This window comes from Orbicella franksi, chromosome 7, assembly GCF_964199315.1.
Source record: "Orbicella franksi chromosome 7, jaOrbFran1.1, whole genome shotgun sequence".
In the NCBI taxonomy this organism is placed as follows: Eukaryota; Metazoa; Cnidaria; class Anthozoa; order Scleractinia; family Merulinidae; genus Orbicella; species Orbicella franksi.
Window position 1 is genome coordinate 19125373 of NC_138151.1, and position 25952 is coordinate 19151324.

General features: G+C 37.9%; 1 pseudogene across 1 annotated transcript in view; it reads left to right on the forward strand.

The window, feature by feature from the left end:
* The first annotated feature begins 8471 nt into the window (after window positions 1-8471).
* LOC145492307 (uncharacterized) overlaps window positions 8472-25952 on the forward strand; it is a 183958-nt pseudogene continuing 166477 nt past the window's right edge. The window contains exon 1 of the transcript XR_014049974.1: window positions 8472-8959. The product of XR_014049974.1 is annotated as an uncharacterized LOC145492307 (transcript). The remainder of the gene's footprint in view (window positions 8960-25952) is intronic.

The window sequence follows — 25952 nt, forward strand, 5'->3', positions numbered from 1 at the left end:
TTGGCCCTCGGCGACCGCCATTACGAAGGCTTGTATACTAAATTAGCTAACTTAACAACATTCTCCCGAGCGAGGGATATGACGAAACGAGCTGAAAAATGGCCTGTAATTGGCTAATGATGAGATCATCCCACTCTCCAAATTTGGTGAGAATCGAAAGTAACGCTAATTTTCTGTCACGTTTTCAATCTGAGGTCACTGGAGTGACCAAAATCGATACATCGGTCAGGATAGAGTTTTATTATTAAATTATATGACTTGTGTGACTACTTTGCTAGCCCTTTACTCGTGGAAACCACCAATTAAATTTAATCATGACTTTTAAGAAAGAAAGCTGTTGTTAATAGTGTTATTATCGTGTCTTTCATATCGTTCAGCCTATACATTTCCCGTAGAAAGTTCTAGATTAAGACCATTACGTCATCGGAGATTTGTCAACGGCTACCACTGATGGTGCAATAACACAGTTTGTGTTGATCAAGTGATGTGATGTCTACAGTAAGAAAAGAATTATCAATGCCTGCTTTGGAATGTGCACTGCGTTCCGACGGTAGTGCTAAGCAAACAGTTAAATTTTGAAAGCGCGGTTATAAGATCTAACAGATCTTCTTGCTTTTTTTTGTCGGTGACCAGACCCAAGCTCCCTCTCGGCCAAATTTTGAGTCACGCAACGTGTGATGTTTATTCGCCAAAAGCTGTTGAAACATTAATACACAGACAATTTTACGGATATTTTTTTCTTTGTTGTGGTAAAATATACTTTCTTTTAGTTTTATCGAAGCGTTGGATTCAAAGGGAACAATAAATACGTGTAAAGAAGGTATTACGTCAGCCATGGAATGCGCTGAGGTTGCAGCTTTTACTTTCGCTACGTGACAAATGAGATCGTGTTTACTTTACAAGTTTATTTCGCCAGAAGCGACGGTCATTAATTTATTTGCAATTTAGCGATTATTTCTTTTGGTTTTAGGCCAATGAAATAAATTCTTTGACTGTTTCATAGGAGCGAGTTCGGTGATCAGAAGGAAAATTAAATATTTTTGCGAGCCAAGCAAAGAACATGTCAGAAAGTGCAAGGATTACGTCGTTGGAAGGGAAATAACCACCGTACTAAAGATAGCCGTGTATACCGGAAGTCTTAAATTATGTGACTCGTGCGACTACTTTGCTGGCCCTTTACTCGTAGAAAATACCAATTGAATTTAATCATGACTTTTAAGAAAGAAAGCTGTTGTTAATAGTGTTATTATCGTAACGTTCCTATTGCTCCTGCCCATACATATCCCGAAGAAAGTTCCAGATTAAGACCATTACGTTATCGGAGATTTCACAACGGGGGTCAACAAAAACCTCCGATTACAGAATCATGCCGAACCCACACGTTGCAAAAAAATCTCTTCAAATCCCTGACTTCGAAGCGATATATCACTTTAGCGTAAATAGCTACCACACATCGGCAGAAGGTAAATCTATTCCTTAAAAGTCCAGCTTTATCGTGTTAAAATTTCAGCGAAATCGAACAAAACCAGAATTAATTAGAATTTCTTTCGTGACCTCACTCCGCAGACTTGACCTGACAAAGGAAGCCACGGTCGCCCATAGCAACCGAAAAACACGAACGTAACAAAGCCTACGCCTAAGAGCTTAAACTTGAATGAGAACATCTTTTTCGAACTTTTTCAACTGATTTAGACGAAAGAATGGCCTCGGCGTGCTATAAATAAGACCAAGTGAAAAAACAACAAGACAGCAGAACAAGCCGATAATATTTCACCGCGTGGCTTTCGGCACGAAAACGAAAATACAGCTTACTTCTGGATAAATTCAGCCTTAGAAGCCAGCAACTGGTCCCAAATTACTTTCTGTATCCTTACAAATGTCCTGACTTCCATCTCCGAAAGATTTTGCCCCAATTTTGAGCAAATAACCATTTGGCCCTCGGCGACCGCCATTACGAAGGCTTGCATACTAAATCAGCTAACTTAACAAAATTCTCCCGAGGGGGGGATATGACAAAAAGAGCTAAAAAATGGCCTGTAATTGGCTAATGATGAGATCATCCCACTCTCCAAATTTGGTGAGAATCGAAAGTAACGCTAATTTTCTGTCACGTTTTCAATCTGAGGTCACTGGAGTGACCAAAATCGATACATCGGTCAGGATAGAGTTTTATTATTAAATTATATGACTTGTGTGACTACTTTGCTAGCCCTTTATTCGTGGAAAACACCAATTAAATTTAATCATGACTTTTAAGAAAGAAAGCTGTTGTTAATAGTGTTATTATCGTGTCTTTCATATCGTTCATGCCCATACATTTCTCGAAGAAAGTTCTAGATTAAGACCATTACGTCATCGGAGATTTGTCAACGGCTACCACTGATGGTGCAATAACACAGTTTGTGTTGATCAAGTGATGTGATGTCTACAGTAAGAAAAGAATCATCAACGACTGCTTTGGAATGTGCACTGCGTTTCGACGGTAGTGCTAAGCAAACAGTTAAATTTTAAAAGCGCGGTTATAAGATCTAACAGATCTTCTTGTTGAGGATGAGTCGGTCAGCCATCATTCAATGTATCCTAATGTTAACCTCACAACTTTAACTAATGGTTATAAGAATTAGAACCTGGACTACGCCAGATACGAAAACTACTAAAAGACCACCCTTCACCTGTGGCCAAACAATATGTGGAAACGTATTCCTTATCTAAGGCAGTAGCACGAGACCCCAAGGAAAGGGTATTCTACAATTATTTACACAAGTCGATCAAATCGAAACAAAATCCTAAAAAAAGTAAAGGGAGCAAACACAATGACTTACCGACCTAGAATGACTTAAGTCTCCCGCCAAAACTTTAAGTAGTCCTCAAGCATCCCGTGATGCACCGCAGGTCTCCAACGTGCCGTCAGAATAATTTCCGACTAGTGCGTCCCTCAATCGTCAGAAACAAGAAGATCTTTAAGATCTTATTACCGCGCTTTTAAAATTTAACTGTTTTCTTAGCACTACAGCCGCAACGCAGTGCACATTCCAAAGCAGTCCTTGATGATTCGTTGATTACTGTAGACACCACATCACTTGATCAACACAAACTGTGTTATTGCACCATCGCTCTTAGCCTTTGTGAAATCTATGATGACGTAATGGTCTTAATCTGGAAGTTCGCTCGGGACAAGCCCATGAATGATACGAAAAGGTAACAAGTGTCACGCTATTAATAATGCTATTAATAAACAGCTTTCTTCCTTAAAAGTCAAAATTTAATTTCTTTGTGCCATGTGTAAAGAAATGTAGTTACGCGAGTCACACAGTCAGAGGTTTACAGCTAATTTTAGAAGCATTGACATTAAAACGCTGCAAATTCTACCAAGCTCCTGTTTACCTCAGCAAATATTTAATTTTCCTTCAGATCTCCTAACGACCTTAACTTGCCGCGATGAAACAGCCAAAGAATTCACTTCATTTGCATAAACCCACAAGAAATACTCGCAAAATTGCAAAATTAATGACCGTCGCTTCTGGCATATAAACACGATCTTATTTGTCACGTGGCAAAAGTGAAAGCTGCAACGTCTGAGTGCATTCCATGGCTGACGTAAAACTTATTTTTAGCGTATTTATTATTCCCTTCGAATCCAGCGCTTCGATAAAACCCGGCAAACGAAAATATATTTTACACACATTAAAGAAAACAATATCCATAACATTGTCCGTGTATAATGTTTCAACAGCTTTTGGTGGATAAACATCACAGGTTGCGAGATTCAAAGTCCCGATCACGATTTGGCCGAGAGGAAGCTTGGGTCTGGTCAGCAACAGAACTAAAAGAGCAAGAACCGCGCTCCACCCATGGCCGTGCGTTTAATTATTCGTCTTAGACGAGTTATTCGTCTTAGACCTTTTATTCGTCTTAAACGAATTATTCGTCTTAGATGAATTGTTCGTCAGACTAATTATTCTTCCGGGACCTACTATTTGTCTTAGACGAATTATTCGTCTTAGACGAATTATTCCTCTTAAACGAATTATTTGCCTTAAACGAATTATTCGTCTTAGACGTTTTATTCGTCTTAGATGAATTGTTCGTCTTAGACGAATAATTCGTCCGAGACCTACTATTCGTCTTAGGCGAATTATTGACCGTTTTCACATTAGAAACGGATAATCCGTCTAGACGGATTATCCGTGTGCTACATTTTCCGTCTTGGTATGGCCCGTTTTCACACTAGAGACGGATAATCCGTCTAAGACGGGTTATCGTTTCAGCACGGATAATCCGTCTTAGTGTGAAAACGGAACGGTGTCCATTTTAGACGGATAATCCGTTTATTTTTATCCGTCTGTTTAGACGGATAATCGGACGGATAAAAATAGACGGATTATCCGTCTCAAATGAACACCGTTCCGTTTTCACACTAAGACGGATTATCCGTGGTGAAACGATAACCCGTCTTAGACGGATTATCCGTCTCTAGTGTGAAAACGGGCCATTCCTCCTACACGAATTATTTGCCTTAAACGAATTATTCGTCTGAGACGTTTTATTCGCCTGAGACGAATTATTCCTCTTAGACGAGTTATTCGTGTGAGACGGTTTATTCGTCTTAGAAGAATAATTCATCTTGGACGTTTTATTCGTCTTAAACGAATTATTCATGTTAGACGTTTTATTCGTCTTACTCGAATTATTCCTGTTAGAGGAATTATCCGTCTTACACAAATTGTTCGTTTTAGACGAATTATTCGTCTGAGACATTTTATCTTCTTGCACGAATTATTCGTCTAAGACGAATTATTCGTCTTAGACGAATTTATTCGTCTTAGACGAATTTATTCGTCTTAGAGGTTTTATTTGTTTTGCACGAATTATTCGTCTTAGGGCCTGTTCCCAAAGGGAGAGGGTTACCCAAGCAAGCGGGTTACCCTAGCACTCACACATTTGCTCTTTTTTTCTTCGTCCTGTTTAGAAGGCAGCTAGGGTTACCCGGGTTGGCGGGTTACCCTATCTGCGAGCTAGGGTTATCCTGACAGCCTGGTTAACTTTCTCCCTTGTAAACACTGCATGTAGGCTTAACCCGCCTACCCGGTTTAACTTTCTGATTGTTTCCAGACCCTTTGAGTGTAACCGCGCATTAAGGTGGTATGGTACCCTCAATATGGACCAAAAAGTTTGTTTAAATATGGTGAAGAAAGATCAATTGTGTGTTATTGCACTCAAGAAGAGAAATTAAATTTCTAGAGGTTTACTCAAAATGGTTGCTATGGAAACCAACCACAGCCTTTTGAAGTAGTGTTTTATAGTATTGACGCCAACACTTCCTGCTCTTTTACAAAACAAGAATTGACTGTCAAATAAGCATATCATGTAAGTTTCTGTTTTGTTCTGTGATATGAACCTAAGTTTTGACAGTTAACTCTTATTTTCAGTGCTTTTTACAGCTTTATTTGGAAATAACCTTATTTTTTACCACACCCAGTGGACAAATCATCTCATGTCACGTGACAGACCTTAAAATGTTACGATTTTTTTGGTTTATATCATCACGACACTATCGGTCTTTGATGAGCCCAAGTTTCAGAAATTCTGCTTAAAAACCTTGCAAAGTAGAAATGTTGGCGCGAAGTCAGTCGGTACAAAAGTAAACTTTTGAGAAAAATGCACTTTAAGTTTTTTACACGAAGTATTAAGCATTTAATGAGCCACAAATATTGGGGGGGGGGGGATGCAGATTGGATCTCGGGGGAGGAGGTGCAATGGTTGTTCTATTTTGTAAAAAGTTACCGCAGTTGTGGGAAATATTCTTTGTCATAAGGGAAATGAATGAGCCTGTGATGGCAATTTGAGGCAAAGCTTTTCACAAATAATTATACCAATCGAGTTGTGCATGTCTTAAAAGTTTTTTCTAAATAGTTTCGTTCATATAAGTTAAAAATAATCTATATTTTTGGGCACGTTCTTATAGTAAACAGTCGTTGCTATGGCCGTTGCCACATGAAAAAACTTATACCACTGTGTACTTTCCTTAAATTTCACACTCATTTGGAAGGAAATTCGGCAAGATCGTTTCAAAATGTTTTTGACAAGTCCTCAAGGGTCTTAAGTCTTGTATTTTCAAGAAATTGAGTTTTTCATGAACATCGCCACATTTTAGGGTATCATACCACCTTAAGTTTTCCCGGGTTGTAGGTTACCTTACCTGTGAAATTGTGCTTGTAAACCCGGGCTATCTTTTGCCCTCCAGCTATAGTTAACCCGCTTGTCAGGGTAACCCTCCCTCCTTGTAAACAGGCCCTTAGACGTTTTATTCGTCTTATACGAATTATTCGTCTTAGGCCCAGTTCAGACGCCGAACTTTTCATGAACCGAACCTAATACGTTGAATTAAGTACATGAAAAGTTCGGCGTCTGAATCAGTTAAGAACGGCTATTTGAATTGGGACCGGCTCAGCCGTTCTTCCCGCCTGGCTCAGCCGGGAATTTCGCCTTTGGAACGGCTTTGATTCAGACGCCGAACTTTTCATGAGCCGAACCTAATGCATAACTTATTATAACGTATTTTACAAGCAGTTTTTACTTTGCCTGAAAATCGCTGACATTTCGATATGTTTTGGTTTAAACTAAATAAAGTTCGGCGAATTAAGTTCGACGTCTGAATCAACAGGTGTACTTTTGATAATTTGGGTCGGTCCAAATTCGAATTAAGTCCGGCTCATGAAAAGTTCGGCGTCTGAACTGGGCCTTAGACGTTTTATTCGTCTTAGTCGAATTATTCCGCCTAGACGAATCATTCGTCTTAGACCTGTAGTTCGTCTGGAACGAATTATGCGTCTTAGACATTTTATTCGTCTGAGACGTTTTATTCGTCGTAGACGAGTTATTGGTCTTAGACGAATTATTCGTATTAGAGGATTTATTGGTCTTAGACGAATTATTCCTCTTAGGCGTTTTATTCGTCTTAAACGAATTATTCGTCCTAGGCGAATTATTCGTCTTAGATGTTTTATTCGTCTTGTACGCTTTATTCGTCTGAGACGAATTATTTTTCTGAGACGTTTAGTTAGTCTGGAACGAATTATGCGTCTTAGACATTTCATTCGTCTGAGACGCTTTATTCGTCGTAGACGACTTATTTGTCTTAGACGAATTATTCGTCTTAGAGGATTTATTGGTCTTAGAAGAATTCTTCCTCGTAGGCCTTTTATTCGCCCGAGGCCACGCATGCCTATAACTAGTGTACCGCTGTCCGGTACTGGCGTTAGATGAATTGTTAGTCTTGGACCAATAGTTCGTCTCCTGCGAATTATTCGTCTAAGACGTTTTATTTGTCTTAGGCGAATTATTCGTCGTAGACGTTTTATTCGTCTGGGAAGAATTATTCCTCTCAGACGTTTTATTCATCTTAGACGAATTATTCGTCTGTGCTGTGCCGAATTATTCGTCTAAGACGTTTTATTCGTCTTAGACTAATTCATCGCCTTTGACGTTTTATTCCTCTTAGACGTTTTATTCGTTAGAGACAAATTATTCGTCTGAGACGTTTTATTCGTGTTAGAAAATTATTCGTCTGAGATGTTTATACGTTTTATTCCTCTGAGAGGAATTAATTTTCTGATACGAATTATTCGTCTGAGATGCTTTATCCGTCTTAGACGAATTATTCGTTTTAGAGGTTTTATTCGTCTGAGACGAATTATTTTCGTTAGACGAAGTATTTCTCTTAGACCTTTAATTCGTCTTAGAAGAATTATTCGGGGTAACCCGAAAAGACTGACCCCCGGTCCACGGACCCCCACTACGGACCGGGTCCGCGGACTACCTATGGACCGGTCCACGGACTCCCCCTACGGACTCCCTCTACGGACCACCCCCCAAAATATAATAAAAATAATAAATAAATATTTCAGTTGAGGGTTGTCTAATAGATTACTCTTGACGGCGAAATCTCGAACATTGTGCAAATGGGCAGACCTGGATTCAGGCTCGGGTGCAATTTATGCAATTACAAATTGCCATTTCCTTAGCTGGGCCATAAAGTATACGAAAGACGCGTACGGGGAAGCCTCCGGGAAGCCTCGAAATTTGTGTTCTTTCCCCTCTGCCATTTTGTTCAGCCCATCCTCCCGTGGGCTCGTGAACTCGTTCCAGGCTTCACAATTTACTCAGCGGAATAACAGATACAAACAAGAATAAACGGCCTAAAAATATATCTTCCATAGCCAGATTGAGCCACGAATGGAAGGTAAGAACTTTCCTTCTTACCATCGGCATCTCCTTACGCTGAAAACGGCTTTTAGGCAATTTTGTTTTTGGGAGGGGGCTTCTTAGTAAACATGTAGTCAATTCAAGACAATCATGATAGACGTCATTCTCGGAGACCCGGGGGCAGTTAGTAGGGGCAGGGAAAAAGTCTAAATGGGTCTTCGCCCGAACTTTTTTCTCACCCGTTTAGACTTTTTCCCGCTCCCACTAACTTGCTCTGGGTCTCCGAGGATGACGTCTATAATGATTGTCTTGAATTGCCGGTTTTCACACGACGTCACTAAAATTCAAACTACAAAACAATTGATCTTCTTGAGATTTTACTTTAATGATGTATAACAGCAGCTGAAAACTAATATTCATAGAAAGTTTTGCTCCGAATGGGTTCTTGGTTTTGTGATAGACTGCGCTTGAATTTCTAAGCTTTTGCGTGACGCGGCATTTACATGACGCGAAGAGAGCTGTCATGTTGGTTAAAAAAGGGACTTATTGCGGGGAATTTGGCTATCTGAACAATTCTTGTATTAGAAAAAGTATTATTTTAATGTTTTTGAGTTCCTCGAGGGATAAATGCACGCTTTTGTAGCAAAACTCAGTGACAGATGTTTCTGTTGGTTTCCGGCCGCCATGTTGGTGCCCATCCGGATGGGCACCAACATGGTGTCTCCATACAAATCTCTGTAAATTTAGGTAAAAAGTTTTTCCGCATATCTTGCATAAGAAAAATTGTTGTGACCCGAATCTTGGCGAGAGTCTTGGCATATTTACCTTCTTTCACTAAGAAATTTATAACCAGATTGAGAAATAATATTCAAGGTACACCAACCTCTATTAAGCGGCCAACCCCTATTAAGCGGCCACCTCCCATTTCCCCGAGGGTAGCCCACTGTATAGATCGTTTTCACTGTCACGCAATAAAAAAATAAATCGAAAGCCATCCAGTGGAAAAAGCTATGAACTTACGATGTTATAGAAGATAACGAAATAAGACAGTTTTAGGCCTGTACGTTTCCCCAAACTTCAGATATTCGTCGAAATGTTTCGCAGATATTTGCAGAGCCCGGTATGAAAACGCCATGTTGGTGTACCTCCGTGGTACACCAATATGGCGGCCGGAAAATAGCGTAAACATCTGGAACTTATTTTGGCTATATAGGCGACTGATTATCAGTATAAACCAAACAAGCATTTACATAAGCACTTTTCATAATGCTCTAACTTCTAAAAAGGCTCAAAATCATGAGATAAGTATATATTTTTCGACAAACTCGATCGTAGCCTTGTGTCACGCACCTCCATAACCGTGAAATTCAAAATACTCTGGATTCCAAATGAAGCACGCTATTGAGCTGTAAAATTGTAAACAGATATAAATTTACCGCCTCTTATGCCTGATGAGGATAAAAACTTTGGTAGCTCTTTAGTTTTGGATTTTCGAAAGTGATGACGTCACGTGAAAACGATCTATTATATGTAAACCAAAAATAATTGCACAGCGCGAAAAGACCTGGGTACGAGTTTATCGTTGCAGTATTACGCAGGGCATGTGGGTAACGGTGGTCTAGTAAAAGACATTCTCGTCCCCAGAGCCTCCGTTTCTTTTGGTCACGTGGTCGGAGAAACGGAGGGCTCTGGTAGCAGCCATTACCGGATGTCCGTAAACACGGACATCCGGTAACGCATGCGTAATTTTGGCCTGTATATCTGCTCATGCTCAGAAACTGATCCTGAGGGAGGGGAGAGAGGAATAGAGAGTATTCTTCAGATGTAAACAGATCGGAACGCTGACATGTGTTTTCACTTCGCTGAAGTTAGGTGATTTAGAGTTAAAAAGAGAGTAGAAAGCGGCCTTAAATGCCGTCGCCGCTTCAGACACGATTGCCAGCTTGTGTAATATTTTACCAACGGGTTTCGCGGTGCATTTTGTGGTGGACCGTCCAGAAAAATTCAGGAATCGATAGCTGTGATCTTGTTGTTTCTTCTCTTCATATTCGATAAAAAGGAGAAGTTTAAAGAGCGAGGTGCAGTTGTGAAAGCTTTCAAGCAAAGTAATCAGGATACGGCTGTATTACGTCTATCGATGACAGATGACACGGTAAAATTTGTTTATGGACACACGGAAGCGTTTGTGGAAATCAGCCGTGGAAATTGCATCACTGACCAGAGGATTTAAATATAAGCCGTGCTGATAGATGAAGGGAAAATTTTTTAATGGTAAGAACTATTTACTTCCTGGTTATTTACATAGGTTTGTAAGCTGCAGTAGAATAAAAATCTGTTGAACTCAGGAGAGTTTTGTTGTATTGGAGTTTTGCTCATGTTTCCTTGCAAGGAATGTAATAAAGGTGCTCACTTTCACAGGATCTTTCATGTCCTCATTTTTTCAAGTAACCCCATTCTGTTCTATTTTTTTTACAAAAAAGGGTCTTACACAATCAACAGATCATTAAACTGTCAAATTAAATCAATCGATCAACTTTTATTGTGCATTATTTACAGAATTAATTTACATCAGTATTATAATTAAATAAATATGAGAAAAGAAATCTATTTTGCATATGGCTATGGAAAGAATAAAAAAATATGTGTGGTAACCAGGGTATAGGGTAGCAATTGGCCTTTTGAAGTGGTTACAACCATGTTAAGAAAAACGCCAAGAAAAAATAAAAGTCCTATGCCAGTTGTTATCGAGTGGTTATATATGTGTGCTGGGGGCTTCCATAATGGCTCTGCAGCAATTTTAATTAGCTTATCTGGAACATCTAATGATGGTTTTTGTACATTCAGGCTTGAGAAAAGCCTGAAGACATTACAAAACTAGATATAGGGCTATTCCACCATTTTGTCCCTTGTCCCCCACTGCTTTTGTCGATGTAATTGTTTTTGTTCATTTTATACCTTTCAACCAGCTTATATAAAGCTTAATCTTTTGGGTGCTTTCAACAACAACAACAACACCAATTTATTTCAGTATTCCCATATGAGTACATGGTGTTACCAAAAATATAATACAGCTAAAATGATGTAACTATAACATTAGTATCTGGCATTGGTATACATGTAGAGGTTCCTGATGTGAAGAGAGTGATTCATATTGGTGTGCCTCAATGTACATTAAGGAAGATTTTTTTTAGGAAACTGCATGAACAAAATGAATGGGAAACAATGCAATGACATTGCTCTTTTACAATTCATGTTACTTCATGGTAATAAGGCTCTTCAGCCTGTTATACAACCATGTGCAACAACAAATCTCAATGTATACTTTCTACGTCTTGTGGTTGATCAGAACATCAGCCACATAGCTTTACTATCAACAATGGTTCTTTCTCCATCTCCTTTTTTTTTCAGTAGTATTTATTGAACTGCAAGAGCAACATTCCCATTTGAATTATCCATAAATGGCCATCCTTCAAGGAATTTATGTAGCACTATTATGGTCTGAAAATTAACAAAGAATAGTAAATAATGGCAGGAAATAAATTATCTTTCAAAGGCTAACAAAAAGATTATGATATTTTTCTTATGGGGATATTAATGTAACTCTGTACACCTTTAATGTTTGATTTGTTTTTAGTAGAGATAATTCCCACATTACATTTGGAAACCCACTAGTCCTGATGATTCGTTATCAGTTATACATGTATAAATAATTGTCTCTTATATTTGTTCACAGTTATTTGCATGGATGATAAATTATTGTTATTTACTGATTAATGTTATTGTGATGGAATAAAGTTTTGCTAGTTGCAGTTGCTTCCTAACTAAAATGGGGAGAGAGGAAAGGGCCTCAAATTTCAGCTATGGTTATCTATGGTTATTTACCTTTACACATCATTTCCACAAGTAAATTATAAAAAAATAATAATAAATTTGGGTGAAGGCTCTAAAGCAAACTAAACTCTTGCCTGACCACAAAAGGTTTGTTTGTGTTTTTTGGGGGGAGACTATAGGAGAGGTCTCAATAATAAAGAGAGGGGAGCTAAAAAAAAAGATATTATATATATCTATAACAGCAGAAGCTTCTTAACAGATAGTAAAAGATACATACGTAACAATATGTGGAAGAAACAAACCAAACTTCATGTTCAGACCATTTACTACAGCATCCAGGTACGTAGCAGAGTATTATAACACGGACCTTTGACTCATTTTGGCAATTTAATATCAATACATTTTGGACTGCTAGAATCTGATCTCCTTGATCTTTCAGAGAGAGAAAAACACACTCACCTTCGCATTTCCAGTGCCACATTTGCTTAGCAAGAGTGATATTTCTTCGTCTTTTCACCTGGCTCTAAGTTTCCTTTTGAGCTTTTCATAAAGGAAGACAAACGTTTCTTAAAACCCACTGCCGATTCGAACTTAATTTTATGATTTCTTGGGGTATGGTCAGCAACAAAGTAATTGTTGTATTAGCTGGTTGATTCTCCGAGTTCTAAACGTTTCTTCCCACCTTCTCCGCTGCTACAACAAAGGACGATGATTACGATCGTGAATGACATCGTTGCAGGCGACGTACTCCTTTGGTTACGTGGAAACTTTAACGATTCCTTCGGATCGATCGGGAAAGGTCACCATTTGTTTTTTCGTAAAGCGCGCCTGTGTCAACTGAGCGAAGGTGCCGCCTCCGGGCCGGAAGTAAAATGGAATGCGTAGAGCTTTGTAATTTTCATTTCTGCTGCGCATTCATTTTTTGTCAGCCAATGAAAAAATTCGAATTTTTGGGTGCGTCAAGAGCTACTCGTCAACGGCATTTTAAGACGAGTAGCACTGGGGACGAGAATGAGTAATAGATGACAAAAATGTCCTATGTAGCAGACGTGTCCTCTGACGTAATGTGATATACGGAGCCAATCATATCATGCGTTCTATCTAATAACACGCAGCATAAGACTGGTAACTAAACTCCGTTGCAGTTCGGTCTTCGAGCAAAATTGATTTTTGGAGGGGTAGCGTTCGGAAGCAGTATTTGACTTTGTATGTCTTTACTCTGAACCAGAGTTACTCTGAACGTAAATATGCAGCGACTATTTGCAAGAATAGCATTTACCTCACAAGATTTCTATCGGAAATTGACCGCTTAGTGTATTTTCAGTTTCAAATTCAACATGAAAGTTCGATCGAAGATTTAAACAGTGGTTGCTCTCCGGTTTGCGAACTGCGTGTTCCCGGCCAGCCAATATTAAACTCCGCGCTTTGATTATCCTCAAATTATTCAGATCGTTTAATGATATTACAGAGGCAAAACAAAATTTCTGAGAAGCAGTGTAACCAATTTTAGTTTCGGTGCTGTAAAACTACCACTCAATCTGCGCAATATTTCTCTATTCCCAATCTTGTCACTCACACGAAATCCGGTTCGCGAAAGCCCTCTTCTCAGTATAAGTTTGTTGAGGCTGACTGAACCTTTTTGGGTAAGCCGTCTCCTGTAGCATCGAACATTTATTACAGAAATTTTCTTGTCGAGTAGATTTTTATGGCCGGAGTGCTTTCTAACAGTTCCTAGTTCGCTTTGCTTTACAAAACAGCAGTAGTAGTCAAAAAACCACAGAGCACTTGTGGCCTACTCAAAACACCACAGAGCGCTTTGTGGCCTATTCAAAACACCACAAAGCGCTATGTGGTGTTTTATTTTGGGATTTAACATTGAAAACTGGATGGCTCGTTGACTCGCAAATATCTCACAGCTATTTTCTGAAATAATTTGGTTTTTCCAATTTTTCACACCACAAAGCGCTTTGTGGCCTATTCAAAACACCGCAAAGCGCTTTGTGGCCTATTCAAAACACCACAAAGCGCTTTGTGGCCTATTCAATACACCACAAAGCGCTTTGTGGTCGTCATCGTAATCATAGCGATTCTGTCAGTAGAAATTATACTATGTGGACAAAACTGGCAGAGGGGCTCTCTTATTTTGACAGGGAGGTTGGCAAGATTTTCGCACCACCCCTTACATTAATTATGCATGCAATTTTTTGACTGACTCGTTCTTTTCACGATTGCTGTTTGAGTATAATGTGATAGTTTGAGATAGTTGCATACATAATTAATGTATGGCGCTGTACGGAAATCGTACCTGGAGGTTAGCCGAGTGCTCTTAAAGAAACCTCTGAAAGGAACCAATAGATTTTCGCAAACGTGCTGAGCAAGGTTATGTTGAACACTATTTCAGTTTTTGCTTTTAGAAAGAAATATCACCGAACCTCCGATATAAGACTTGATACCCTTAAAAGTACTTGTTATGGTTATCAGAGAGAGCATTGACTGTTAATGAGATTTGCATTCCTGGGATCGGCTGGAACTAGCTACAACGGGTACGTGTTATTAACCGGGAGAGACGATGAAATGAGAGCAGAAGGTTGAAAATTAGGAATTCAGTGATACCTCAACCTATCACTTGTTTCGGTTAGAGAATCTTAGAGGGATTTATTATGTTCATTGATTTATAGCTCTATTGTTAGTCCTCGTTTGTAGGCACACCCCTCAGGAATTTAGCATTGAACATGGAATGAAACTTAAGTCGGATACTGATATGGGTATTTCTTTTTTTAACAAGTCTATGGATCTCGCCGTAACATTGCAAGGCGAAGAACTCGACCAATGTTTTACCAACACGGACCTCATACTAGTTCAATAACATAATTCAGTTATGACAAAGAAGATTAGAAATCTTTTTTTATTTATTTGTGGCTAGACTGGAATTTATACAACTGATGTTTTCATGAGCAGGTATAATTATCATTATCACTATCAACTGGAATCTTATAGATTTTTCTAGACACGGGCGAACCAAAACAATCTGACTTGTGACCTTGAATTAATTGGCTTGAATTATCTGCAATGCTCACGTATGATACAAACCGTTGCTTTATCCAAACATTTTCGAAAATTTTATTTTAGGGCATGTTTTTAGCCTGTGTTGTAAAACCACTATAATCTTGAGATTTGTATTGTTACAAAGGCAAAATAACCAAAGTTAGAATTAGTTTGAGAAATTCTATTTTTGACAGATAAATGCCTTTTGGACATACTAATATAATACTTATCATTGCATTTACAGTGGTGCACTTCTAACACAGACCACCAAACTAATTTTTTTTCATCATTTTTTGACATGTTTTCAACAACTTTCCTGTGGCTTCCATTCAAATCTGGCAAATCCAAATTATGAAAAGAAATGTGAAAGGTGGAGTTGTCGACTGATCAACAGGTTACATGATGCTTGATATTTTCACCATTCATGCATTTTGATTAGCTTATTTAAACCAAGGAAGGTGGACACAGTTAGTCAGGCACGACTGTGGCTGGGTTCTTATTACAAAGATGAAAAGTTCTGTCACTCTTTTGTCCCTTAAATCTAGATCCAACAAACTAGTCACAGGCAACACAGTGATTTGTGGTTCATTTAGTAAAAAAAAAGTAATGACATATTTTCTTCAGCCTTTGAGCTTGGGCTAATTTGAATAAGCTGTTGTAAATGTAGAACAATCAAAACAATTTCAGACTCATCCTCTATTTACTTAATTATTACTTATTAATACATCTGTTAAAGAAATCCTGATAAAAATTTAAAAAATCTACGAAATAAATACTGATTTTATCACTGTCACTAAACTCATCCTCTATTAACTTTCTGTAGAGGTGTTCATCATCATTGTCTTGTTCTTCTTGCCCTTCCACTTGTTCTTCTTGATCCTCTTGTCCTTCTTCTTCTTCTTTGTCTTCTTCTAACTCCTCCTCCTCCTCATCGATCATATCATCTAATGCCTCCAGGTATGGTTTGGCCAGGCTATTAAAAATATGGAGATGGATTTAATAGACACAACAATATTGTGGAAAACTGAAACTTTCTGTGAAGGGGCCTGTTACGGCTATTTCGTGTTTTCTTTGTGTCCTTTTTTGTTCCGTATGTTAATGTATTTTTTCACATTCTGCATGCTTTTTTTCTCGCGTCGTATGTAAATTTCGTTGTGCTAGTTTATCGTCCGGTACACTTGTATCTTCTTGGTTCCCTGAACCCCGTTGCCAGCATTTTGGTAAGTCGTTTAGTTTATCGTCTGTTTGTGTTTTCCTCTTAGTTTTCTGCCGTCTTCAGTTAGTTATTTGTAGTAATTCGTTTCATGTTTATCTTTAGGAATTTACCTTCCTCCTACGGAAAGTGAAATAAATTTGCTGGACTAATTGAAACTTGCTTTAAGTTGTGTCTGACGTCGGCCCTTTGCCTCTTCAGGGCCCATTTTTTGAAACTTCCTGGCTATTCAAGGGCTTGTCAACTTACAAGGACCGTTTTCAGGCTGCTGTTTTGGGCCCAAAGCACCCAACTACCTAATGAAACTGAAATCAGTTTTTAAAAAGAGCATTGGAATTACAATCTAAAGTACAACAGTAATATTATTATAATTCAAATTATAAATATTCATACTGTATTTTGAAAGTGGAAGTTTTTTCACGAGGAATGTGAACGCCTTAAAGAGATCTTTTCCCGACTGTGCTATCCTGACGACCTTGTGCAGTCAATCATTCGCAGATTTATTGAATCAAAAGTGTCCGAGGATTCACATACTCGAGTGGCTGATAAAAGAGAAGCCCCAGTCAGAATCGTGTTGCCCTACAAGGGCCAGAAATCTGCAAACGTAGTACGTAAACAGCTGGCTGACCTCAGTCGGAAGATCAACGCAGATATTAACCCAGTTTACACAAGTAGAAAGATCAAGGATGAAATTAAGGTCAGGGAAGACAAGCAGCCTCTTGTTAGTCAACAATGCGTGGTGTATTCATTTCAGTGTGGCCTGTGTGATGCAGGCTATGTCGGTTACATGTGCCGACACCTACACCAACGAATTGAAGAACACAAAGGATTGGCAATCGGAAACCACCTCAGAGAGCAGCACGATATGGAGCCAGAAGACATCGCACAGAGTTTTCGAATCTTAAGACAGTGTCAGAACAAATTTGGCTACCTTATTTTTGAAATGTTTTTTTATCAAAGAACTGAAACCAATGCTAAACAAACAGTGCGATTCAATTCGCGCCCAATTATTTGTTTAGAGCAATTCTTGCTAAGATTATTTTATTTTTCCACTGTATATTTTTAACACTTTTTCACATATTTTATCACATTTTAGCGTTCGTCACATTTTTATCTATTATAAGTTGTTTTTAACATATTTATGGCTATATGCTATTGTAGAAAATTTACTCACTTGAAAATGACCTCGTAGAGGTCGAAACGTCGTGACTTTTTAGCGCTAGCTTTTATTTCAAAATCGATTTCTAAGAAACTACTTATTAACATACTGTATTTCTATACCTAACTAAGAAAACCAGTTTTTTATTAATATGATGCAAATGGACTTCTCTATAAACTCACTTCCTTCAACTTAATGTCTGCTAATTTTTCACGCAAATAGCAAACCACCAGTTGTGATTGCAGTTACCCGTCTCACTCTACATAGCAATTTTCAATTTGGTTTCAAAATTAACTTGCATTTGGGTTTGCATCACTGTGCTCTGTTTTGCATCCTGTACTTTCTTTGTTGCGTTGTTTGTAATATTGTTAGTACTCTGGTTCTGGTTTCAAGGCACTTCAATGAAAACTGTTCAGACATCACTTCCTTCCTGCATGAGATGAAGTAATAGTTAAAAGCACATGCCATTTTTGGTCTGGGACATTGATGGGGATTCCTGGACAGGCCCCCAGAGGAGCTCCCATCTGCTTTCAAAATTACATCATTAGCCTAGCAAAACTAGTGCCAGTCCTAAACCCCACATTAGAATTTAAAATCCTTAAAACTCATAGTCTTGTTGTTATTAGGATAAGATGTTCTAGGTTCCGAGCCACTGTGTCTGAAACACCTGACAAGATTAGAAGCCACAGATTTAGGAAAGCCATTCCCTAACAGAACGTTTTCATCATTGTTCTTTGTTTCTGAATGAGAGAGTCTATTTCACATATACGAGAAGCCTGGTGCAACAAGGCCTAACCCAAGTAATTTTGGCAAGTCAACGTACTTGACTAGAAAACAAGACATTCTGTCCAGTGTTTGTGTGATTCCTATAAATGTCAATGGATGTTCTTTTCAGAGAAATGTCCAGGAAATGGATCAAACCATCTTCAAATTTATTGACTGTAAAACATGTCAGATTTATTTGGTTTGTCCATCAACAGCATATCTTCAAAATAACGTCCATAAAACTACTCATTTATAAGGCCACTGTCAAGCATTTTACGAACAATATCATTTTTGAGTTCTGTCATGATTAAAAAAAACAACAACAACGGCCTAATGAAGAACCCAACAAAATGCCATCAATTTGGTTGTCGAGTGCTCTCTTAATTAATTTGGTGTTGATCAATTTATTGTCATTAACTCCAAAGAAACCAATCTGAACAACTGTCAGGGCTTGCTGTCAGGGCTTGCAAACTCCAGTTCCTCTTAGAGTGAAAACAAGGTGTTTTCCTTCCACATCTACATGGGAGAGTATCCTAATTTATGTGGGTGGTGGTGATGTATCGAGTTGTGTTTGACAAACCCTTTTCATTTTTTATGTTTCTACATATAGCAATATAAAGGAACTGTTTTTTAACTGTTTAATAGCAAACCACTTTATTTTTAAAAAGTGCCTGTTATTTTTAGTTAAAGTTAATTTGGCTAACAATTCCTTTCTATTGAAATGTATGTTGCTTGAAAACTGTGATCTGGTGGCCCTAGATGCAATTTGAGCTTTTCTGTAATTTTGAAAAGTCAAGCCCCACTGTTTGTTATTAATATTGTATCAAAAGGATAACACCATTCTTATCATGGTTATTCTATTGATTCCATTTCATCATTACTTAAGGTGGTGCTGCAGTTATTGTGGGCACACTACCCCATGTCAAAGTTTGCAACATAAATTTTGGGGCTTTGAAGTGTTGGCTAAGAAATTTTGGGAAATATTTTGTGTTTCACTCGGTGATAATGTTACTTAATTCTATTTACTGGGGAAAATATTTTTATTCTTACTGGTGTTTGACTGGACCCCATTTTTTGGACAACAACACTACCAGTAAAAAAATTTTGCTGGTATACTTTTACTCAATTTCTGGAACCAGCTTACTCTGACTTATACAAACCATGCCCAAGTTTTGGGGAAATCATTTGAGCAGAAGTTCAGAAGTATTAACTTAAAGGTCAAAGACATGTAAACTCAACTCTAACATTCACTGAAAGTTTCTACAATTGACTCTCATTTCCAAAACAAGCCATGAACCCAAATTTTGTGAGAAGCTTTCCCCAAAGCTTGCTAAATAAAAGTGGCTAGTCGATTACTGATCTTGCAAACCATAAAAAGCATTAATCCCTAGTTCTTAAAATACTATAAAATGCTTGATAACCTCATTGAATTTTCAAAGATGCATTTTGCAACAGTATTTGGAAATAACTTTTGTCAAAGTCTTTCCACACAAATTGTTCAGTATGGCAATATTTTGGCTATAAGTTTTACTGTTGTGACTCAAAAAGAAATGGGGCACTGTTGTCAGGATTGTAAGCTACTCCCCGACTGATCTCTGGTGAGGAAGAGAAGCAGTTTTATTAATCTATGATTACAAATACAAAATAGGCACTACAGGTACAGGCTGAGCCATCTTTTTGCCATTCCTTAATATATAGTTAAAAAGACAATTATTAATAATAACAATAATAATAAATGAAGGGGTGAGTGCAAAACCATGCTAAGTGACGATTTGGGTGAAAAAAAAATTTTCGCGAAAGGGCTTGAATTTTTGCATGCGGTCTTCAATGTAATAGAAAAATGTGGTCCTGTATTTTTGTCGCTGGTTTTTGCTTCGTTCATAAAGACGCCGCTGGGAAAACCGAGTGGTTTTTCTGCATACGCAATATCTCGAAAACGAAGCGAAGCTTAGCGGAAAAACTACGGGACATTGTTAAACATACCTAAACAAAACTGTATGGGAAATTTGGAGCGTTTTCGACAAAGTTCACTTTTGATTAAAATACCTAGCGCCCTTTTCCCGCCGAGGTCTTCAAATAAACGAAGCCGGGCCTTTGTTATGATAAACAGAGCCGACCCTTTGTTATAATAGCCAAGCCAAGCCTTTGTTATAAGTCGAAGTCTCGCCTCGGTTTATTATAACAAAGGATCGGCCCGCCGCGACCGCAAGGACTTTGATTTTACTTAGAAACCAGCAAAATGTCAATTTCACGCAACTTATATAAGCTCAAATTTATTGATTTCAGGTCAAAAGTGGTTAAAACGTTGACTCATGTTAACGCGCGACGGCAAGGATGTTGATTTCTCTTAGAGAGCAGCAAAATGTCAATTTCACGCAACGTAAAAGCTCAAAAATGTCGATTTCAGGTCAAAAAAGGTTTAAATGTTGATTTCATGTTAACCCGTGACGGGAAGGTTGTTCATTTCACTTAGAAAACAGCAAAATGTTGATTTCACGCAACGTATAAGCTCAAAAATGTTGATTTCAGGTCTAAATAGGTCAAAATGCTGATTTCACGTTAACGCGTGACGGCAAGGATGTTGATTTCACTTAGAAAACAGCAAAATGTTAATTTCACGCAGCGTATAAGCTCAAAAATGTTGATTTCAGGTCTAAATAGGTCAAAATGCTGATTTCACGTTAGCGCTTGACGGCAAGGATGTTGATTTCACTTAGAAAACAGAAAAATGTTGATTTAACGCAGCGTATAAGCTCAAAAATGTCGATTTCAGGTCTAAATAGGTAAAAATGTTGATTTCACGTAACGCGTGACGGCAAGGATGTTGATTTCACTTAGAAAACAGCAAAATGTTAATTTCACGCAACGTATAAGCTCAAAAATGTTGATTTCAGGTTTAAATAGGTAAAATATGGCGGCCGGAAAATAGTGTTAACATCTGGAACTTACTTTGGTTATCTGGGACAATGACTATCTGCACTGAACAAATAAACATCAAATAAGCACTTTTCCAAATACAGCAACGTCTTAAATGGCTAAAAATCACGAGATAAATACATATTTTTCGACCAACGCGATCGTAGCTTTATGTCACGCACCGCCTAACAGTTTAACAAATTAACCCTTCTGCGCAACGTACGGGTCTCCATACATCTGCATGTCCGCTGATCCCAGAAGTTCAAAACACTACAAATCATGCCGATATGAAATAAAATCAAAGCAACCTGGATCACAGATCTATGTTACAATCGATCGCTACTTGTTGGCCATTATTATCTTTAAATGAAAAAAGCCGAAACAATCTAGTTACCAGTTCGAGAAACGCGAGCAGAACGTGATCGCAATGCATGCCGGGAAGGGTCTTTACACCTCGTGCGCGGGAAAACATGGCGGTCGATACAAGACAAATTTTATCACTCAAAAACCAGTTCTCGCTTTCCAAACTTTGACACTAGCAACGCTTGGCAAATGGGCCACAACTCACGAGTATGGTTAGCCAAATGTTGCAAAATTCAACAACTTGGACCTTCATATTCAACAACTTATATTTATGTTCAACAACATATATTTATATTCAACATTTTATATTTATATTCAACGATACGCATTTTCTTTCAACTTCAACCCAAATTATTTTCATTCAACAAAAATATTTGTTCAACTTCAACCAAAAATAATATCATTCAACAAAAATATTTGTTCAACTTCAACCAAAAATAATTTCATTCAACAAAAATATTTGTTCAACTTCAACCGAAAATAATTTCATTCAACAACAATATTTGTTCAACTTCAACCCAGATTATTTTTATTCAACAAAAATATTTGTTCAACTTCAACCAAAAATAATTTCATTCAACAACAATATTTGTTCAACTTCAACCACAATTATTTTTATTCAACAATAAAGTTCCCGGACATTCAAAATAGTCATTCAACAAAATTCCCCGTCCCACCCCCTGAACTACCCCGAACGCTGTCACAAATCCCTAGTGTTTTGGGTACCCAAAACACTGAATGCGTAAAACTGATGCAAGTGAAATCATCCACGATTCTGCTCAAAACCCATTTATCTTCTTACGAAGCTTTGTCTCAATAAATTAAAGCGTTCTTTAGCTTGATATAAACACAATACGTCTCTGAAAATAGTCGCAATTCATAACAGACTGTCTGATCCGAGTCCGCAGTTATAACGACATATAAAACCGAATTCACGCGCCAAAGATCCTTGTATGAACATGCGCTTGGTGCCTATCGATAACCCTTGAAATGCACGTTATTTAAAACGAGAAAGGCGCTTTCTAAACCTCCGATAGTGCGGCGATTAAAATCAATATGCGAACGAACGGCCGTCACGCAATATGCAGGTCTCAAGCTGTGACCGACCTCTGTATGTGTTGCCTGTCGGAAATAAACTCTGGCTTAGACTTGTTTGTCGCTCTTTCCTTGACCATCCCTCCTAGTGTACGTAGATTTTGCCGGGGAACAGTTCTCTATGCCATGAAATAAGTTTTTTGCTTCGGAGACAAAACCAAAATAAATATAAATAAAGTATATACAAGGCTAATCCTTGGATACAGGGAAAGTCTTAGACTTGTTTATTTCTCGCTCTTTCCTTAACCATCCCTCCTATTAGATTTTGCCATTAAAGCAGTTTTTTTCTTCGGAGACAATTCTATAAAAAATGCAAATAAAGTAGACAAGACTACGTCCTTTGAACACTGGGAAAGTGGGATACTTAAATCCCTGGTGATATATGGGTATCCCTTTCCAATATGCTTGTTTGTTATCGTTTCTTTAATTCAGGGTAGCCAAATCGACCGAGGATTAAAAGGCAAAGCAAACCTTTTATATCTTCATCTTATATATTCCGGCAAAATCTACATATACTAGGAGGGATGGTAAAGGAAAGAGCGACAAACAAGTCTAAGCCAGAGTTTATTTCCGACAGGCAACACATACAGAGGTCGGTCACAGCTTGAGACCTGCATATTGCGTGACGGCCGTTCGTTCGCATATTGATTTTAATCGCCGCACTATCGGAGGTTTAGAAAGCGCCTTTCTCGTTTTAAATAACGTGCATTTCAAGGGTTATCGATAGGCACCAAGCGCATGTTCATACAAGGATCTTTGGCGCGTGAATTCGGTTTTATATGTCGTTATAACTGCGGACTCGGATCAGACAGTCTGTTATGAATTGCGACTATTTTCAGAGACGTATTGTGTTTATATCAAGCTAAAGAACGCTTTAATTTATTGAGACAAAGCTTCGTAAGAAGATAAATGGGTTTTGAGCAGAATCGTGGATGATTTCACTTGCATCAGTTTTACGCATTCAGTGTTTTGGGTACCCAAAACACTAGGGATTTGTGACAGCGTTCGGGGTAGTTCAGGGGGTGGGACGGGGAATTTTGTTGAATGACTATTTTGAATGTCCGGGAACTTTATTGTTGAATAAAAATAATTGTGGTTGAAGTTGAACAAATATTGTTGTTGAATGAAATTATTTTTGGTTGAAGTTGAACAAATATTTTTGTTGAATAAAAATAATCTGGGTTGAAGTTGAACAAATATTGTTGTTGAATGAAATTATTTTCGGTTGAAGTTGAACAAATATTTTTGTTGAATGAAATTATTTTTGGTTGAAGTTGAACAAATATTTTTGTTGAATGATATTATTTTTGGTTGAAGTTGAACAAATATTTTTGTTGAATGAAAATAATTTGGGTTGAAGTTGAAAGAAAATGCGTATCGTTGAATATAAATATAAAATGTTGAATATAAATATATGTTGTTGAACATAAATATAAGTTGTTGAATATGAAGGTCCAAGTTGTTGAATTTTGCAACATTTGGCTAACCATACACGAGAGGGTATTTTTCTTGGGCAAGAACTGCTCTTGGACTTTGCTGCCTGGCTCGATCTGACTTCGAACGCCGATAACACGATTACGGTATATCAGCTACCTTCGAAGTTTCAGAACACATTTTGATTCTTTAAAACGTGCTGATGACTTACGGGTTTATCGAGGCTTAATGATGCCTCTCAACCACCAGGCAGGCACACAAGGTACTTTAACACAATGCTTAAGATATTAGTTGACAGAGCTCTAATGCGGCACATCTCTTTTTAGTTCGATGGTATTTCGTTTGCCGCTCGATCGATTCACGTGTTGTGCTCACGTCACAATAGCCGATGTAAACAATCTGTTCCCAGATTTCCGCTCTATATATGCTGTGAGATTTGATTTTGACTTCATACACTATAAACAGTCTGCCTGTTTGCTGTTCAACAAATAAACTCCTAAAGACATGGCTAGGAAAAGCCAAGTATTTTTGCATACGTTATAACTCGAAAACGAAGCAAAAACCAGCGACAAAAATACAGGGCCGCCTTTTTCTATTACATTGAAGACCACATGCAAAAATTCAAGCCCTTTCGCGAAAAATTTTTTTTTCACCCAAATCGTCACTTAGCATGGTTTTGCACTCACCCCTTCAAATAAAAATAGCAATAAAAACAACAATGATGACAACAAAAATAATAACAATAATATTAATGATAATGATGTGCTTCTGGGCATGAATTATGTTTTCATTCATGACAGTTGGTTCATTGTATTTGACCAGTAAAAGTGCTTCAATGGGTCTATTTGTTAGAAAAGTGGAGTCTCATCAAAATGTGTGGGCACAGTTCATGGATGTTTAAAATCTTGTGAGGGTTGTGCTCTATGACTGATTAATCACCCAATGAATCACTGTTGCAACACCAAAACAAGAAGGCAAGTTTATAAAAAAGTTGAGCATTTCTGCAAGTTGAAATTTTCTCATGAGCGCTAATGGGCAACAAAAGTCTACCAGGTAGGCAACTAAAAAGACACACGGGGAACCAACAAAAACAGAACTAGTTGCCCAAAGGGCAAATTAGCAAGAAAGTTAGTGTCGAACACTGCATTAATAGCCGTCAAGCTCATTCTAAGAGCTTTGCGGCATCCAAAAGTTTTCTTTACTCTGCCTCCTTGACTCCTCAACCTCTCTTAATTCATTTATGTTTGTTGTGCCCCAAACCATTGCAGGAAAGAAAGTGAGTGCTTTGCAGGCTGTAAGTATACATGTAGAATACAGTAGGGGCAATTGTACATGTATGGTTTACCAGTTTTGTCATTTAAGTTAAGGTTGTCATTTGCTAACACAGAAGGCTCAACTTCCTACAAGCTGTCTTGTTCACAGCTTTTGGGGTTTTAAATAAGAGTCACAACAAAGAATAGAAAAAATATGTGCACTGCGACAAATGCTTGAGTAACTACATATGATATGCAAATATCTTCTGTGTAACATGCAGCAAAAATTGCTTGTATCACTGCCATACATCTATACCTTAACCTATAATATACCACAGAACCTCCCAAACTACCGGTAAGTTGAGACTTTTATTTTATATCAATTTTAAAAACAAAATTATTTTGTTCTATTGGGGACAATGGGTTGTTGACTAGTTTAATGGATACACAAGAATAATAAGCTGTGCATTAACGTGGTACTGTACAATCACTTCTTCCTTAAGATTTTGAAACTCCATCTACTAAACACTCCCTGTGCTAAATTTTAAGCCTTCATAGCAGGGATGAAAAGGAATTAAAAACTAGAAACTGGCTAATTTATCCAGGTGCGAAGAAGATGTGTTTTGAAAAATAGTTGGCCTTCTCTAACACGTAATAGTTGGCTTTCTCTAAT